Genomic DNA, 18,462 nt, shown 5'->3' on the forward strand with positions numbered 1-18,462 from the left:
TAAGAAAGGAATAATAATAATAATATTAGTAATAATGATATTGATACCAGTACTTTGGATTCTAGAGCATGTTTTATCACAAAGACTCACCTGTATTAAGGGAGACTCCAGGACAAGGAGTTCATTAGGCCAAAGTCAGACTCTCTGGAAAGCTGTAAATGCTCCCAGAACAGACTTTAGTAATGAACGAACACTGGGACTGTAGCATAAAAGCATCTCCCTGTCCCTTGTTCTAAATGTTAACTATTAAACCATATGTTGTTCATCCTGATTTGGTTTACTCAATTCTAGAAATGTGGATGCACTGATCAGATTGCGCTGGGCAACTGAACACTTAGTGAAGGCTTCGTGAAGACAGTGTTCTTTCTTCCCACCAGTCCTACCCGAAGGGCTTCTATTATCAGACTATCAATTCCTTGTTGCTGATGAAGGATGGAAAGTATCATCTTTTGAAGAACAAGTTCTTTCTCTCCCTGAGTTTTCTGGTTTTGGTACAGTCAACATTTTAGGTGCTTAATCTCCTCCTCATTCCACCCCTCCCAAACCATTTCCTCTTTTCTAGTTTATTCTTTTAATTAATTACAGACTTGCTTGTCTGGACACTTCATTCTAGTAGAAGTTGGCTGATTTTTTTCAACACCTTTTAGTGGAATGAAATAATAGACGAATAGAGAGGGAATTGGTCTTTAATGGTATTTTTAGGTTTCATATGTGAAATATAGAGATTTTTTTCCCTTTATTGATTTTTCCTGTATACTGTCCACTCTACAGCTTGAAATGGCTACAACAGTGTTTGAAAAATTGGTTGTTTATCATTGTTTAAACCTCTTTTTAAAACAGTTTTTGCAAGCCCCATTTTACTCTCTGTTTTAAGGAAGTTTTTGTTTGGTTTCGTTTTCTTTGTGGAGTCATGCTGGCAGAGAAAAACAGTCTAGAACATTGCTTTTAAATGTGGTATGATTGGGAATATAACCATATTGAATCTATATTCAAAATTTATTAGAGTGAGCCATGTGCAGCTAAAAGGAAAAAGAAGTCGTAAGTCTTTAATATTTTTCACAAATACGAGCAACAAGGGATGCGAATGTTAAAATTCATCAAGCACAACACGATACCCGACTGTTGGAAAGACATTTTCTCTTGTCCAAAATTCATTTGGGGGGGCAAGGAGTTGGGACATTTACATGTGGGATTTTCCTCCATATTTTTGATAATGAGTATCTGGGAATGTGTCTTGATATCTATGTGATATTATATTTGTGAAAATGATACGTTATAGGTTAGAAACAGCATGACAGGAAGTTCATTTTGAATACAACTAAGAACAGGAAATTTTCCTATGCTAACTTTCTGGAACTGTTCATTTTCACTTATATTCCCTGGACTCTATGCTTTACAGAGAAGAACAAAAGTTGAAGAACTTGGGGATAAAGAAAAAGGATGAAGATAGCCCATGGTATTCAGATTTGTAAAAAATAATGGCAATATTTATTTGTTTAAAAAACAGGATTTGGGGCTGAGTTTTGGAGTGCTTTTTTGATAAATGTACAATAAAGCCTTCTGAATCTTCAAAAAGTGAAAGAGTGAAACATCTACCCTACTTTAAATTTAGAGTGATAAATAATAGTGTAGACATACATCAAAATTGGCAACAGTCAGCATTTGAGGGAAGGAAATTGAACATTCATTGTGACTGGAGGAAGGGTGAGCATGAGAGATGCAGCCCAAGAAAAGCACTCATGATGTGTAATCCAAAACCCAGCATCATACATAAGGTTTTTATATTTTTTTTCTCAGGGGAATATTTGAAGAACGACGGTTCCAGGGTTCCTGTTATAGTTTTTCTTTTCTTTTTTTTAGCTAAAATTTCACTCTGAATTCTAGGGAAATTTCCAGAGTTCCTCTTGGAGGTTTTGACCCAAATGAAGTAAGTGGTTGTGGCAAAGAGACAAATTAAGCCAATCTACACTAACGTCCAAGTCCTTGCTCAAAGCAAAGTCTTGGGATCTGGACTGCAAACTGGCAAACTCAATGGTCCAACTGTGGAAGGGCAAATACTAAGTAGTGCCCTGGAAAATAAAGATTCTCAATCTTGGTAGGAGGGTAGTCCTACCACTGGTTTACTGTATGTGCGCACTGTAGCTAAATTATATATCTCCATTTTAAGTTACCCTGTGGAAAAGACAATGTGCTATCTGGTATACATTTTCCAAACTATAAACCATAAAGTGCTGTGTAAAAGTAAAGTGGTATTGATTAGTGCCTCATAAGAGAAATATATAGATTGATGATGAAGGATTAAAAATGCATTACGTGTGTGCTTTATAAAACTCCTAAATACTACTAGTACTACTAATAACAATTCTTCAGAAATTTGGTGGGAGAAAAAAGATCTACAGAATACATTTGCTGAGAAAAATCATCAGGTTTTAATTTTGGAGAAAAAGACTAGCAGAAGTCACAGAAGTCTTTTGATGGGAGGTCTGAAACCCCTCATCTATGAACCACCCATTTTAAGCTCCAGTTTATTCAGAGCTAATAATAACCTGTCTCCTGAAAGCAAAGGGAGCAGTAAAGAAAGTTGCCTACACTCATGTGCTTCAGACTTCTGGAGACCTAGTGAATCCATAGCCTGAGGCTCATATTTCTATAAAAAATGATAACAGTTAAATCTCATCATCACTATGTTTGCTTTGAGGAAATTGGCTATGCCCCCAATTAAATTATACTACAAACCTCCTTCCTACTACCAATAATGTAAATATATAACCAGGCACAAAAATGTGGTAAAGGAGAAAGGATGAGTTTTAAAGTCTTAGAACCTTGGGTTTGCATCCTCTTTCCACCCCTTAACAAGTCACTTAACCTCTCTAGGTCAAAGTTTTCTCATCTATTAAGTGAAGATAATGGTTCCTATCTCACCGGATTGTTTTAAGAATTAAATGTAAAATTCTTGGTGCAGAGAGGTCACTCAATAAATGGCAGCCAAATCGCTGTCTGCAGTAAAATCCAGATATAACATATTTTGCCTGGACTGTTGCTCTGTGTGGTAGGTCTGGTATCCAAGCTACAAAATCCATTAAGCCGAAATAATTTGGTCATTTTAGCAATGCATTTTAGAGATATTTTTAAATGACATTTCCCCAAAGTCAAGCTACCTTATGGTTATATGGAATTGCTGTATTTAAGAGGGAGCTTTATTCAGTTCATAAAATAGTGTATCTAGTGTTGTTCCCCAAATCTAGGATTGTAAAGACCTTCCACCAAAGAGGATAAGAGTGACATTTAGAAAAACAAGTTTTAAAAAAACTATAGTAGGAAATGAATGTAGATTATCCAGACGACAGGAAGTGCCCCAAGTCAAAGCAACACGGAGAAGAAATATGTCCTGCAGATGAAGAAGAATGGAATGACACTTTAAACACTCGAGAGAGGTGGAGTAAAGATCAATACCAAGCCCTAGAAGCCTGTAGGCTAAAAAGTGATTGAAACTCTGACTCTAAGGTGAGAGGTAAAGAAAGATTCAAGAATACGTATCAGTGGGAAGAAAAGCAGTGAGAGCAAAATTCCTAGGAACCAAGAAGCATTTAGTAATAAAATCCTTAAAAGTGGTATGCTCGCTCCAAGGTGGCGCTAGCTTCAGAAAATACAAATATTGATGGGTTAAATCAGGACTGGAGAAAATATAAAAGCAAATATGGGCAGCTCTGAGAGAAAAAAAAAAATAGGCAGCTTGGGACTCAACTGTCATCACAATTCATTTGTGTTTCACATCCCACTGTTTGTGACATTAACAGAATTTCGAATTTAGCGATGAACTATTTTTGTATTGTGAATCTCTGCAGCCATTTTCCATATGTAGCTACCACTGAAACTAGAAATAATAGCCCTATGATCTTTAAAATACTTCCAATTAATACTATGCAAATTAGGGGTCACCTAAGACTTTCTTAAATTAATTCACTTTTTCTATCATTTGAAGTGGAGTGTTAGCCCTGTTCTTTATTTGCATTAAGTCCAAATTATTTGACTATGTTGGTAACAGATCCTTTGGTGGCTTTTGCTTTTATTGCCATTTCTCAAAAGATAAAGTTAGTTTTAGATTTTTGAATTTTATCTTCTTTAACTAAAATAAATAAAGCAAATCTTTTCATAAAGGCATTTAAATACGTAAACTTTACATGTAACGCTCCTATGGTGTGACAAATATTAAGCAAGGCAATCAGGTATTAGTATTTATTATATTGGAATGTATATACCAATTTACATGAATCATATCTATATTTAGATATATAGTGGGCTTATATACATTGTACACAGTGCTTTTCTGTCTTATTATTGTTATTGCCATTGTTAATGGATATAATTTCTTGAGTATCTATTATGCCCCAAGAACTCTTCTAGGCACTATACAAACATACCGTGCAATGAGGCCATTATGCTCCATTTTCTGTTTAAGGATTTAGGCACAAGAAATAAGGTGTCCATGATCACATAATTTGTAAATGGTGGAGGTAATAACCAAATACACGGCTGTGCAACTACAAAGTCTACATTCTTTTCACTATATAGTTCTGCCTTTCATACTGAGGCAAGCCTACTATTTTAAAAACTTAATGTAATATGTTGTCAAGATTCCACACAACTGATTTTTTTCTAATATATTGTTATTCTTTTGTGTAATCTTTCTCTTAAAATCACTTACACTTCTACAGAACATCTACATTGATGTTCACATGCTTTTTCTTGTAAATTCTAAATCAATTGAAAAATTATTTAAGCATCTAATATGTAGCATTGCTAGGCTAGGTATCTTTGTTCACTATTACGTTAAAATACAGATCCTGACAATGTAGAAGTTTCTGCTTCCTGAAGGTGCCTCTTTAGGTCAATTTATATTTCTAATCATTTTCAGTCACTGATGGTATAGAACATTAGGGCTTTGGATTTAAAAGTTCCTTTTAATAAAACAACCTAGTTAACCACAAATTGTTGAAACAAAATCTGTAACATGAAGGGCATTTAAGGCAGATTTAAACATCATTTCCACTTAGAAACAGAAAATTAGTCTGCATAATGTCATTTATCTACCAAGCTAAATTATAATTTTCAGCTATAAATCCAGATTCTTAATGTGTGTCTCAAAGATGATATCTCTGACCCACCCTCAGTAGGAAGCATGTTTTGAGTTGTTTTGTCAGTAGTGACAATGGAGTTGCTTTGGACAAAATATGTTTTCGGCAAGTTTCCTTGGTAATGAAAATAACTGTAATAGTAATAATAATAACAGTAATCAGCATCATAATAATGATAGCACTTACTGAATACTTTACTATGTGCCAAGTACCGTGATTAGCACTTTACATGCATTATCTTAATCATTTCTCAAAATATCTCATGAGGTATGTACTGTTAATAATCTAGTTTAACAGGGAAGGACACTGAGACACAGAGAGGCCAAATAATCTGCCCAAGATCACATAGACAGAGAAGAAGCAGAGCCAATGAATCTGACTTTCACACCTATATCAGGTGGGGGTGATAGCAGGTGCTATGATGTTTGTTCCGGAGAACACTCATGGTGCTCTTCTATCTACATCAGCTCCAGTTGGGGCCCAGCTGGTTTGTAAGCCCAAATCTGAAGACATCTAACAGGAGTCAAAGTTTGAGTTGCTTCTATTCATATTGCCTGCTAATTAAAATGTTCCCTTCCGAGAAGACAGTGACTGGCTGGCATAACCCTAGAACATAATACATGCTCAAAAAGTATCTTATGAATGTTAACAATGGTTTCTCAAGTGCTGAGTTAACTGGTGATTTCCACACACCCCCTTTTTTAAAAAAAATAGGTTGTCCTATTGTCTAAAATATTTTCACCATGGACACATACTATTTAGGTGATCAGGTGAAAAATCAGAAGTTTATTTTAAAAAATCCTTTTTGTTTTGCTTTACTCTGAGGTTGTTAGTCTCAGTTAAAACCTGACCCCCTCTGGGAAACCTTTCCTGTTGCCTATGCTCTGATCTATTCTAGGGCAGTACTCCTTCCTGTGTCCTTTAGAACATTATCAAAGCCACATACTATTGTTAATTGCTTGTCTTCTTTATCTTTATTCACTTGAAGATTGACCCCATAACTTATCTAGGTCTTAGACCCCTGGGTATACTGAGTGCCTAGCATTCAGTTCATTAAACAATGAAAAACAAAACCCAGGACACACACACACCCACACACACACACACACACACAGATAAGCAAAAAGATGAAAAAGAAGGATTTTGTAGTTGACTGTGCACACATTTTGGTCCTTGCAGGTGGCTTGTCTTCCCCTTACATCATGTGCAGGTCCCCATGAAAAAGGGCTTCCCACAATAAGGAGAGCCCTGAATTGACTGGTTTGTTCCCGAGAGTTCATAAATCCATCAAGAAATATATATATATTTATACATACACACACACACACACACACACACATGCACACACACACACATAGATACATACACATTATGAAATAACATGAATATATTTGGAAGTCATGGAGAGTGCAGTAGGCAATGTCTCAAAACTGAAGCATATATTTATATTTATATTACTTTACATTTTACATTTAGTAATTTTATTCCCTTTCTAATCCTAATACATTATATAGCCTAATATAAATTTCATGAAAGTAGAAACTTTATTCATCACTCTATCCCTAGTTCCTAGAAGAAAGCATGGCACTAAATACGCAATAAATATATGTTAAAAAGAAGGGAAGGAAAGGAAAAAAGGATATAGAAGGTCTCACAATATTTCTCATATTGTTCTGGAAATAATAAAGGGGGAGGGTGTCTCCAGTACTTTTCCAGGAAAATATGAATCATCAATGAAATTGCAAGCTCATCCTGTCCCTCAGACCAGCTACCAAATTCCTTTATGCACAAAATGTCTCTTCTAGCCTGCTGACACCAATTTCTGGCACTCATGGGACTTGGGAGCAGGGTACTAGGCAGGAGCAGCTCAAGTTCCTCCATATGTTGCCCTACCTGACAAGTAGGGAGGATGCTGCCATAGGCTCCAGCATTTCCTATAGGTGAGCTGCCCCAGAGGGGCAGTGGAAAAGGACATACAAGTCTTCATAATGTTAGGAGCATTCACTTACACATTTCTGTCCTCCTCTCAAAAGGAATCCTGGTAACAAATCACTGACTGATGATGAGAGAAATGCAATTAGAAGTTCCCCATGATACCTCCCATTCCAGTCTTGGGGGATGCAGTCTCCTGCTGAGGGGAAGAAGGGGGAACCCACAATGGTTTCTTACGTTTTGCCACATCCAAATTGTAGCGGGGTCCTGTTATGCGAAATTTCTACCAAGTATAAACTCATACTGATATAATACAATGGAAATCTTCAGTTTACTCAAGGGAAGATTATGTGGCAATTCATATTTACTCTAGTACAGAGAAGACAATATCCTAGTAGTAATAAATTATCCTAGAATATGCATTTTTTTCAGACAATGGGCGGACTTGTTCTTTTTCATCTTTGTATCTCTAGTACCCAGACGCAACATATGACTTAGCACATAGTAGTTTTCAGTAAATGATAGCTAAAAAATTTAAGAACATCTTCCTGTAATGGTGAGATATGGCTTGAAGGGTTCAAACAAATGCAGAATGTTCTTCTAAGCTTGATCTTTCCAGTCTCATGAGCAGGCAATCATCACTTATTGTTGAATGTGCATTAGTGTTTTGGTCAGTGTTAATATAATAAGCCCTTATCAACTACGGTGTGGAAATCCTACCATTTTATGTTCATATACTAGAAATTTTAAAGTCATGATCTTGAAATAGTGGTTTTCAAACTTTAGTGTACATAACTAACCTAGGTAGCTTCCTAAATTGCAGAGCCTCAGACTCTATTCTCAGAGCTTCTAATTCAGAAATTCTGGAATGGGGCCCAGGAACCTTCATTTTGACAAACATCCTAGATAACTCTGATACAGGTGGTCCTTGGACTACTTACTATGGATTGGGCTACAAAGGTAATGTGAAAAGAAATCTTTCTGCTTCACCTGTTCAATATGGAGAAAAGACTAGCTTATTCAATGAGACTTAAACCATCAAAATTACCTGTGGAAAGACCAGGCAGTTTGCTAAGACTTTTGAAAATGAACGAAGGGAGGATGCAAGGGCAAGGACCATTATATTCAAGACAGAAAGGGTCTTTTTTACAACTTCACAAAGACTGACAGTGTGCTTAAAGTAAAAGTAAGAGAAGAATGGCAGCAGTGCAGCAATGTTTCATTAACAATTTAGGGAAGCAATGTTGATTCAACAGGTTTATTTGATAAAATGTGTTTTAATGGCTATTCTAAAAGTGGAAGCCTTCTAAATCTTTGATTTACTGTTAAACTATATATGTATATATATATTTACATGAAATAATTTTTAAAATTTCCTCCTTAAATCCCTATATTCCATAATATCTTGGTCTTGCCAATGTAATTGCACTAATTGAAGCTTCCCCCTCCTCCACCCAAGAAACTTCTCCCCTGGGAGTGAAAGGAGATTACTGCAGTGTACTCCTCCAGACATGTCCCATGGAAGGTATAGCTGCTGATTCTGTCCTGACCTCTAGGTCTCTGCAGCCTATAATTATTTTCAATGGGAGTTGTCTTAGCACTGAGTTCTCTAAATATTCAGAGTCTGTCATTCTTCAAGAACTTTAGCAATGAATGATGGAAATTTTAAAATTATTCTTATGAATGTTGTAAATTGCATAACTTGTCATGGTTTTCTCTTTGACTTGACTGCATGAAAGTTTAAAGGCAAATGTATAGCACTTCACCAAATGTAGTTTTGTGTACCAACTTCACTCTTGACTCCTTTTTATATCTTTGCTCTTGTTTATTGTTTTGGGTTTTTTTTTTTGTTTGCCTTTCTTATCTACTTTCAATTCATGTATTTCACTGTATTACTTGTTTCTTTTCCTTTGTCAGCCATTTTAATTCCCTTTTTGGAACTAGGTGGCAGAAATAAATGAGGAAAACAAAACAATACAAAAATGTGTGTGTGTGTGTGTATATTAGATATATATATATCAAACTCACCTAAAATATAAAATAAAAACTAACCTCCTAAAATAATGGAAATATTTTATAGTCTTTGGGCTAATAGATTCATTTGATTATTTGCAGGACTGCAGTTTAGGGAGGCATAAAATTAAAATACCACTATGAGAATAGCCATATGAAATTGAACATAGGTATTTTCGGCACCAGATCATTAATTCTGACATCCTTCAGTTCTGAAAGCCAACTATAGCTGTGTTAAAATCTGTGCCTTCAGTCTTTTAGACTGACTGTATAAAAAAAAAAAAAAAATGACCAACTCCTAGGCTTAATCAGTCTAACAAAGTGTGCAATTCTAAAACTATTTATTATTTTAAAAATTATATATGTATGCATGTAATAATATATGCATATATTATTTACTTATATGTATTTTGCATACATATACATGTATATATCTTAGAATCTTCAACCAAACTCTTCAGTCCTTTGACTCCATTATTATTTTCTCTTAAATAATTTTCATTAAGTAACAAAGAGTGATAAGTCCTCTCAACAATGAAAGCTTATATTCAAGCTGGGTTTAGTCTATTTTCTTCATTTCTTCTGATAATGATCCAGCTAGTCTCAGACTGATTCTAGTAACAACTCAGGTTAAGTTAGAAGAACTCTAATTGGGCACTAGACATCTTAACAATGATACTCATGTTAATTTGTCCTTATCTAAGCACCTTGGGCTGAAATATTATTGTGTTTGGGACCAAACATGACTTTTGTTCTTGTATTAATTTCTGGATCTCATATCCTTTCAGATACCAAAGGAATATAGTACCATGCTGGAATAATGCCAAGTTATGTTTGTTTTTTTCTTTTTCCCCCCATTATGGGCAACCAATAGTTGATTCATACTTCCATTACATCACAGCTGGATTACAGATGTGCTCTTTAGTCTGACCTCCGCATGTCTCTTGCAACTCATTTGTAGATAGTCCAGAAGCTAGCAGCTGGATTTCATTTTTGTTCCAGCAGTCACCATTTTATAATGTTTCTCCAATTCACTGTGAGTTTCACTATTGACAAGTCAATCCAAAACTCCAAAAGGCATTTAAACATAGTGAGTTAAATCAGAGAGAAAATACTACCATTAACTTGCCATAGGTTCATGTCACTCAACTACATTTTGCCACCTCTCCCCATACATCAAAAGGGTGTAATGGTACAATTCTCCCACAGAAGACTAATGAAATACTTAGCAAAAGTAAGTGGTTACAAAAAACTTTTAAAAATATAAGTGCTGTATTTTTTTTTAATCTTGCATAGAACTCTGGTTCAATTTTTGAGCCTTTCCAAGTCCTCATAATTCTGTGGTATTCATAATAAAGCAGGCAGATGGTTTAGTCTTTGAACATATGCTTTAAATGCCCCCTTTGAAAATAATGGGCCAAATTGTGCCCTCAAATAGTCACAAGAAACTTTAAGGAGGCTGCCTCTTGAAATCTGAGGACAGAATGTTATCCAGTGGGAATTAAACCTTTAAAAAATATATTTTTAAAACTTTCTTCTGAGCTCTATTCTACATAATAAGGGAAGCCATTTTTTAATAAAATAGGATATAGTAAGGAAAAATCTTAACCAGCACAATATTGCATGGTTCAAGGAACAGATAAGTAGGTAAAATATGTTTTTTATATTTATATTTTAAAATCCTGATTGTCTAAAACCTTATAAGAGTTGTCTGATTTAATTTTTGAGTGATTGCCAGACTTTCCATTTTTATTATTATTCCTATTATTATTACTATCATGTAGATGTTTTATTGTTAAAGCACTTTGCAATTATTAATTAATTTAGTTTAAATTATGTTTATGCCTTTGTTTTAAATCCATGTTATTCATAGTTATTATAATCCTAAAATGCTATTTCGCCAGCCAATTACTCTCATTTCAAAAACAGTTTGTTGTTGATGAAAGCACATTTTCACAGAATATGAAATTCATCCTCAGTGGATATATGTGTTTTGATAATATTGTTCACATAACCTAGTTGTACTTAGCAGTATACCTCTGTTTCTATATGTCAACATTTCATACATAGAATGAGCCTTCATTTCCACACTCATATTTTTATGTATTTAAATTTGCTTTTGAAAGAGTCTCTAATCTAGTCTCACTTATCTTACAACGTCCACAGAACTCAGTAGTTTGATTAATACGTCAGCTAAAAAGACCACACAATTGACAATAAGGACACTTTGGTTATTACAGAAGCCCGAAGTTTAAGGAACTATTCCAGAACTGTAACGTCCCTTTAGAAACTCTGAACAAGGACTAGCTCGGAGCTAATGTAAAACAGAGTTTACTTTGAAAAATAAATGCAATAGTTGTACCCAAATGTGTTCAGGACACTGTTAAGACAGGTCATAATTAACAATATTGAGAATAACTGAAGAGCCTTAAATCAAGCGATAATTTCATACAAATGCCCACAAATATCTGAGCAAAGTTTATAACTATTTTTTGGGGCAAAACATTAACATACTCTTCTGCTAATAAAGACACAAAGTAACTCTGAGAAAACCTCCCTCCTCATTTCTCTAACTTTCACAATAAATGCAGCACTGAAACTGAATTCTCAGTCAACGTAGAAATATGCCGAGCAGTATTCCAATAAACAACAAATTGATTTTAAAAAAAACACCAGATTAAAAATTTCCCCCTTTCTCTTGCTTCGCTTCGTTGTTTCACTTTCCATGCACACACAATCACACTTACCTGCACAAGTCTGAAACATCAGCCTATGTAATTTTTTTGAAATGTACTCTGTACCGATGCATTTTTCTGTGTTTCTTTCTAACCCTCGGGAATGTTAAGAATTTAGGAAGAGAGCCACAGCTTAAGAGAGCAATTATTTGCCAGTAAATACTCAATTTGCTTGTCCTGTGATTTTTCTTCTAACTTGCATATTCAATAATCCGTCCCTGACTGCGTCACGAGCACAAAAAGTCTTTTCTCCAAAGGAGAACACTTTCGCCAATCAACCTTCAGCCATGCCAGGGCACAGCTCGTCAGGGTGATTTGTTAGCTTTAATTAATAATTCCTCACGCTGGCCACTTTAACAAATAATGCGGTGAGACTGGGACGCTAGATGGCTATGATTCAGGCCAATAAAACTACAGTGGAAAAGAGGTGGGGAGGGGTGGGGGGGAATTCAGATGCCGTTTATAAACACCTCTAATCATACTCTTTCAGTTTACAATATAGAGGACATCTCTGCTGAATTACCACGTTATGTCCACCAATTTGTATTCAGATGGGAGCCATATGTTCCTCCACTTTATCTGCTAAGGCCTCCTCGGTGCCAACTCAGTTATCGGGCAGACAACATTTACAAAAGCGGTCTCTAGCCTCCAGATTGCAAAAGTTTACTGCAGGGTGAAGTTGGGAAATCAGACATATACGGCACTTCTCAGTGAGCCTGTGTAAGGACTGAGAGACTCTACAGAGGTAAAAATTATGAGTGTCAGATTTGCTCTCATCCGCTGTCTGATACTGGGCATTTCATTTAGTCTTTCTGTTTTTTGTTTTTTTTTAAATCTCATACCTCATCTTCAAAACAGTTAACAATAATGGCTGATTTATTCATGCATTCCACAAACATTTACTGAGTCCCAACTATATGCCAAGCACTGTATTAAATGCTGAGAACTGCTTTTGAAAGTAAGACTTTTCCAGCTAACTGACACAATCCATGTATTTATTATATAACATAAGATTATGTACTTGAACAAAGCCACCAAACAGGCAGCGTGTGAATAAAACTAAGGATTCATAACATTGTATGGTCCAAACAATCAGTACTTGACAGCACACTTGAGTCCATGTGCAAAAGTGATGCTCAAAGTAAAAACAAAGAATAAGAAAAGGTAAAAAAAAAAAAAAAATTTTCTTTTCAAAGATTAGAAAGTTTCCCTCAAGGTGACTAGAACATTCAGAAATATATCAATCTATTCATAAGCAATGTTAAAAGGTTCACAAGCACTTAAGGAACATGCAAAGTTATAGGACATTTTATTCATGCCTTGATCTAATATGTATGTGTGTGTGTGTGTGTGAGACTGCAAGTTCATTAATTTATTGGGTATATATTTATTAAGCACCTACTCTATCCTAGGAACTGAATAATACTATGTATCAAGAGATAAATAAAGCACTATCCTCATCTTCAAGAAGCTCACAATTTAGCCACCAGATTCAAAAAGGGAAAATCTAAACAGAAAACGATTGGGTTGGCCAAAAAGTTCATTCTGGTTTTTCAGTAACATCTTACCAAAAAACCCAAACAAACTTTTTGGTCAACCCAATATAATACACTATAATAAAGGGAATGACATAAATATGCATAGAAGTATGAGGCAGGGCTTCTAGAAGTGATGCATGGACTGTTTCTAAAGGTAGAGTAGAAATATCACTGGTAGAAGAACATTCTAGAGAGAGGCAAACCTTTGAACTTTTATTAGAATTAGATTACCATTTAGAAACTATGGTATTTAAAGCATAATAAATTCAGGTGCATAATGATAAACATTTCAGAATTTTAAAATGAATTTCTTAAGAAAAAAAGGCTCCCTAAACTGTGATATCTTGACATCACCAGAAAAGTAAGCGGTATCTCCAGAGTGTTTCAGTTGTCTTAGACAAATAGGAAGCATTCACAACACATACTGACTTTTTGTTTTTCTCCAGTCCATTCATCTTCTTTCACTATGTACATACTTGTACAGCTTCTGTTTTCATTATACCATAAGATAAATCATATCTGCATGACCAATAAAGGAAGGAGAAAATCTATATCCATTTATTGGTCACACGTATAACTCTAGCCAGAGAGTACAGGCTATACAGTACTAAGGGTGAAAATGTTGAGGAAAAGAAATGATACCCCAATACCAAAAAAAAAGCTCTTTTAGAGCTAGGAAATGCTCCTGAAGATTGTGTAGAGTTCTTAACGACATTAAACATTTTGTTTTATATTAAACTCAATAGTGAGGCAGCTGGCAGAATACTGCATTTACCATAAATCATTAACCACTAGCCAGTTTGAAGAACTGATACAATTTATTAATTTATTCAACAGACGTGCATTGAGCTCCTGACATGTACCAAGCACCTACCAGTTATGGTTTGATTTTTATTTCTGTAATACTCATATATAATAAGTTTACAATTTGTTGAGTGCTTACTATATGCTAGGAACTGATCTAAGAACTTTACATATATTACCTCACTTAATACTCACAATATTACAAAGTAGGTACTATTACCATCTCCATTTAATAGATTATGAAACTCACAAGTGGTGAATCTGGATATGCACTATGTGGATTCATTCTAAACAATGAGACCAGTGCCATTAACACCCACCAAAAATCAGTCCCATTACTTTATAGTTACCTAGTCACATATAATATTTATGTTATTATTTTTAATCTAGCAAAATTAAGGTAGTTTTGAGGTTAATTTGAGAATTGAGCTAAACTTCTATATTTAACGAGACGCATGTCTCATAAAATAAGACTGGAAAATAGCATTTATGGTATCAACAGGCTAGCACTTGGGACAAACCGGCAACTAGCTTGAGTTGGGCATGTTTTAGATAATAAAAACTAGCACCACAGAACCACATGCTATGGCAGCCCCCTTCTCCCTTATTAAAACTTCACAAACTCTTAGAAGGTAATTCAGAATCTTCTACACCTTTAGAAGCAGAATGAGACAGTGGTTTAAAAAGTGAGAGGAAGACCTTGAGTCAGAAAGGCTTAGGTTTGAATCCTCGCTTGGACACTTATTAGCTGTGTGCCCTCCGTCAAATTAATTAGGTTCTCTGAGGCTCAATTCTTTTATCTCTAAAATGGTTTGTTGTGAAAATTAAAGGAGGTAATGTAGTAGGGTACAAAGCATAGAAATTAGCCCAGAATAGATGCACAATATATGGCATTTGAAGCATTCAGAGTTAAAGCTTATTACATACAACTAAAATTTACTGTTTCTGAGCCAAATGATACATGTAATATGTAAGCCTGCCTTAGACAATAAATGTAAATAAGTCTTAGCTAAAGCAAATCGGACTTGGTAGTCTGGTAGAATTTCCTTTGAGAATGTTAATAATATAGTTGAAATGGTTGTGTTTAAGAAAACAGAGCTGACCCACAAAATAGAGAGAGATGGCACAAGAATTTACCAGTTAATAATAGAAAAAGAAATCTTAATTTTCCAAGTGATTAATACAATGTTACATTTCATTTAGTGGAGACGTAAAAGCTTATTTGGGACTCACTGCGGAAGCCAGCACTCAGTACAGTCATAGGCTCTCTTCAGACAACCCGATGCTGCTAAGTTTGCTAACTACCAGCTAACTACCAGCATTCTCCAACTCCAGGCACCCTGATGCCCTTTCCACATACTTTCTTCTCACCTGACCTTGATTTAGACCAGCCATCTCCAGTTCTTGATCTAAAGTATAGAGCAAATATTAGTGGAACACATATTTACTGATGGTGATAAAGCTAGTTGTAGGTGAAATGGGGGTATTTCTTCATGGAGGGGGTCACTGGAGGGGGTTCACAAAGGCTCTTCTTATTTACTTGAATGTGTATGTAAGGCTTCTCCTTTGAGGATTCCTTTGGGATAAGGAACTTCCTGGACCCTCCATTATTGGTTCTTATTCGATGGCCTCTACCTGACATCAGGAGACGGGGAAACCAGCAGACCAATTAATAAGCATAGGGATTTTCTGAGCCACAGTAGCCTGAGTGGGATCTCCTGGGCAGTCAGAGCTTTCTAGAATCTGCTTATTTCTCAGTTAGAAACCCTAATTGGTAGAAAGAAGAAGTATGGAAGACTAATTCATGTACTCTTTCCCAGGGATACCTAGATTGGTAACAATGACTTAGTAAAATTTTGGCCAGGTTTAGTCTGCCTTTCCTTATTAACTACCTGATTTTCCAGCCTTATTTAGGGAAATTTAATCTTCTGGTTAAAAATGATGACAAGCAGACATTAGAACAGAAACAGTTCAAAGTTGATGCTATTTTTTTTTATAACATTTTCTCAAATAAATTCCATGTATTTTACAGTTTCCAAACTTATGCATTTTTACATATGTACATAAATACCTAATACCTAAATATTTCACTAAGTGATAACTGGATAATGATGGAGGGGAAAGGTGATTTAATTCCAGTTTCAAATTTAGAATTCTGTCTAAACAAGAATTTTAGAAATATTCATAAATTGTTAAGTGGTGATCAATATATTTGACTGTACTAGGTTGAGATTAAAACCTTAAATTTCTCAAAAGGTCCTTGTCCCTTGAGGCATTACTTTTTCAGTGAAAGTCTCCAACGTTTACAAATGTGAAAATTGGGATTCCCCGAAGGAGAAAAATATTTCTTGTCAGAAAACTAGTCATGGCTAGTTCACACAGTGAAGGAGTCCAAGACCTTGTCAGCTTTCCTGTGACCTTGCTATGTGATTTGCTACAAGTCATTTAATATCCCCTTATGTCTCAGTTTTCTGTCTCCTTATCTATGATACCTAAATGATATTATCAAGATAATGTGGAGAAAATACTTCTATCGTCTCATAGAGCATATGCTAAATTCCTAAATTTCAGAGTATCCAATGATACTACCAGTATCAAATGGGTAGAATGACACCAACGCCCTGTATAATCTTAAATAACATATTTAGTACCTCAGCTTTTCACTTTTTCAGCTATAAAATGGGTATTGTCATGTTTACATTTTTGTTCAAATACTGTATTAGAATAGAGAGACTATTGCATAATCTATTAAAACTTTTCAACAAAAATTTCATACAGTTTAAAAAATATGACCAATACAATCAAGTCGCCAAAGCTGATTTTCAAATATTGATATATTAGAGGAATTGATCTTAAAATATCAAGGAATAAGATGAAGTAAATATTTCTAAGCATATTCAGATATTTATGAAGGGAGACTATTTCTAAGACTATTTTTATGGTGGCTCTAAGACCCTGGTAATGAGAAAGCCAAATCAGGGAAAGTGATTTTTAGCAGACTGTTGAATGATATATAAAATAAAATGTATTCACTAATGGGTTGGCAGAAATGTTATACATGAGCTTTTGGAACCAGAACTGCTTAAGTAGCTTTTCATATTTGGCAAAGCCGTGTTCCTGAAGTGTCCCCTCCCAACCTCCTCCCACCTCTCATTTTTTTGTCCTATAGTGCCAGGTGGGAGTAATGAAAAAAGGGAGGGGCAAAACAAACAGAGACAGTCACTGTGCCAGGAGCCACTCCAAAGATCAAAGAGCCAATTTGGCTGTGGCTGCCAAAACTGGAACCACGGTGGGTGGCTCATCAGCATGGTACCCTGAGAACCACATGGGCCACTCCTGGTAGGTCAGCACCTGTGGGCACAGGCCCCTCATCCAGCCAGGAAGGACTACCTGCTAAGAACTAAATGTGCACATTTCCTTACCCACTCACAGCATTTGACTTCAACACAGTTCTGCACTACCATTATGTTCGTTGAATGATCTCAGTGTGATAGACACTATACAAAAGGGTAAGTCTGTTCTACTCAGATTTCACACCTTACAGAATTCTAAGGAGAACTCTGATTTTCCTATACTAATGGGTAAACTCCTGGGTAACTAGTAGACAGGATAATACAATTTCTAATATTTTAATCAGATATATTGCTTTAACTTTCATATCTGTCATGAGAAAATAATACATTAATACCCCTATTACCCAGCCTTCTCATATTCACCTATAACTATACCTCGATTTAACATGGTCATGAACCCAGAAAAGAGAAAATAGAGTCCTTGAGAAACTAAAAAAAATGCCATAAAGTACACATGATTGTCCAAACTAATCTTTATTCATCAGTGAGACTTTAACTTGGAACCTATGTATTCTTCCTTACTACATAGTAGTATTAGTTATCTGGGCCCTCCATTCATGTTAGATGGAAAGATGAGATACTTCCAGAAGAAAGCACAATGGGAACTTTAAGAAATAATCATTCTGTGTCTCAGAATGAAGAGGAAGAAAGGAGTAGGGGAGAGATGAAATATCCAAGGCTGAGAACTATGTACAGTTTGCAAACATATGTATAATTGTGTCCTACATAAATCAGTGTGGCAGAGCTCTACACAAAAAAATATTTATATTTGTTATGGGATGAATTATATCCCCTCAAAATTCGTATGTTGAAGTTCTAACCAATAACTCAGAATGTGACTTTATTTGGAAATAGGGTCATTGCAGATACAATTAGTTAAGATGAGGTCATACTGGAGTAGAATGGACCCCAATCCAATATGATTGGTGTCTTTATAAAAAGGGGGATTTTG

General features: G+C 35.3%; 1 protein-coding gene across 6 annotated transcripts in view; it reads right to left on the reverse strand.

Annotated features, from left to right (window-relative positions):
• ZBTB20 (zinc finger and BTB domain containing 20) overlaps positions 1–18,462 on the reverse strand; it is a 799,945-nt gene that overhangs the window by 418,855 nt on the left and 362,628 nt on the right. For 4 of the 6 annotated variants that reach the window (XM_082394693.1, XM_082394697.1, XM_082394698.1 and 1 more), the window contains exon 1: positions 11,828–14,272. The exons of the other annotated variants lie outside the window; for them this stretch is intronic. The gene's annotated coding sequence lies outside the window, so the exon portion shown is untranslated. Of the gene's footprint in view, positions 1–11,827; positions 14,273–18,462 lie in introns of those variants that run through there. 6 annotated transcript variants of the gene reach the window in all.

The sequence above is a fragment of the Balaenoptera borealis genome, assembly GCF_965194805.1.
Source record: "Balaenoptera borealis genome assembly, chromosome: 5".
NCBI classification, from domain to species: Eukaryota; Metazoa; Chordata; class Mammalia; order Artiodactyla; family Balaenopteridae; genus Balaenoptera; species Balaenoptera borealis.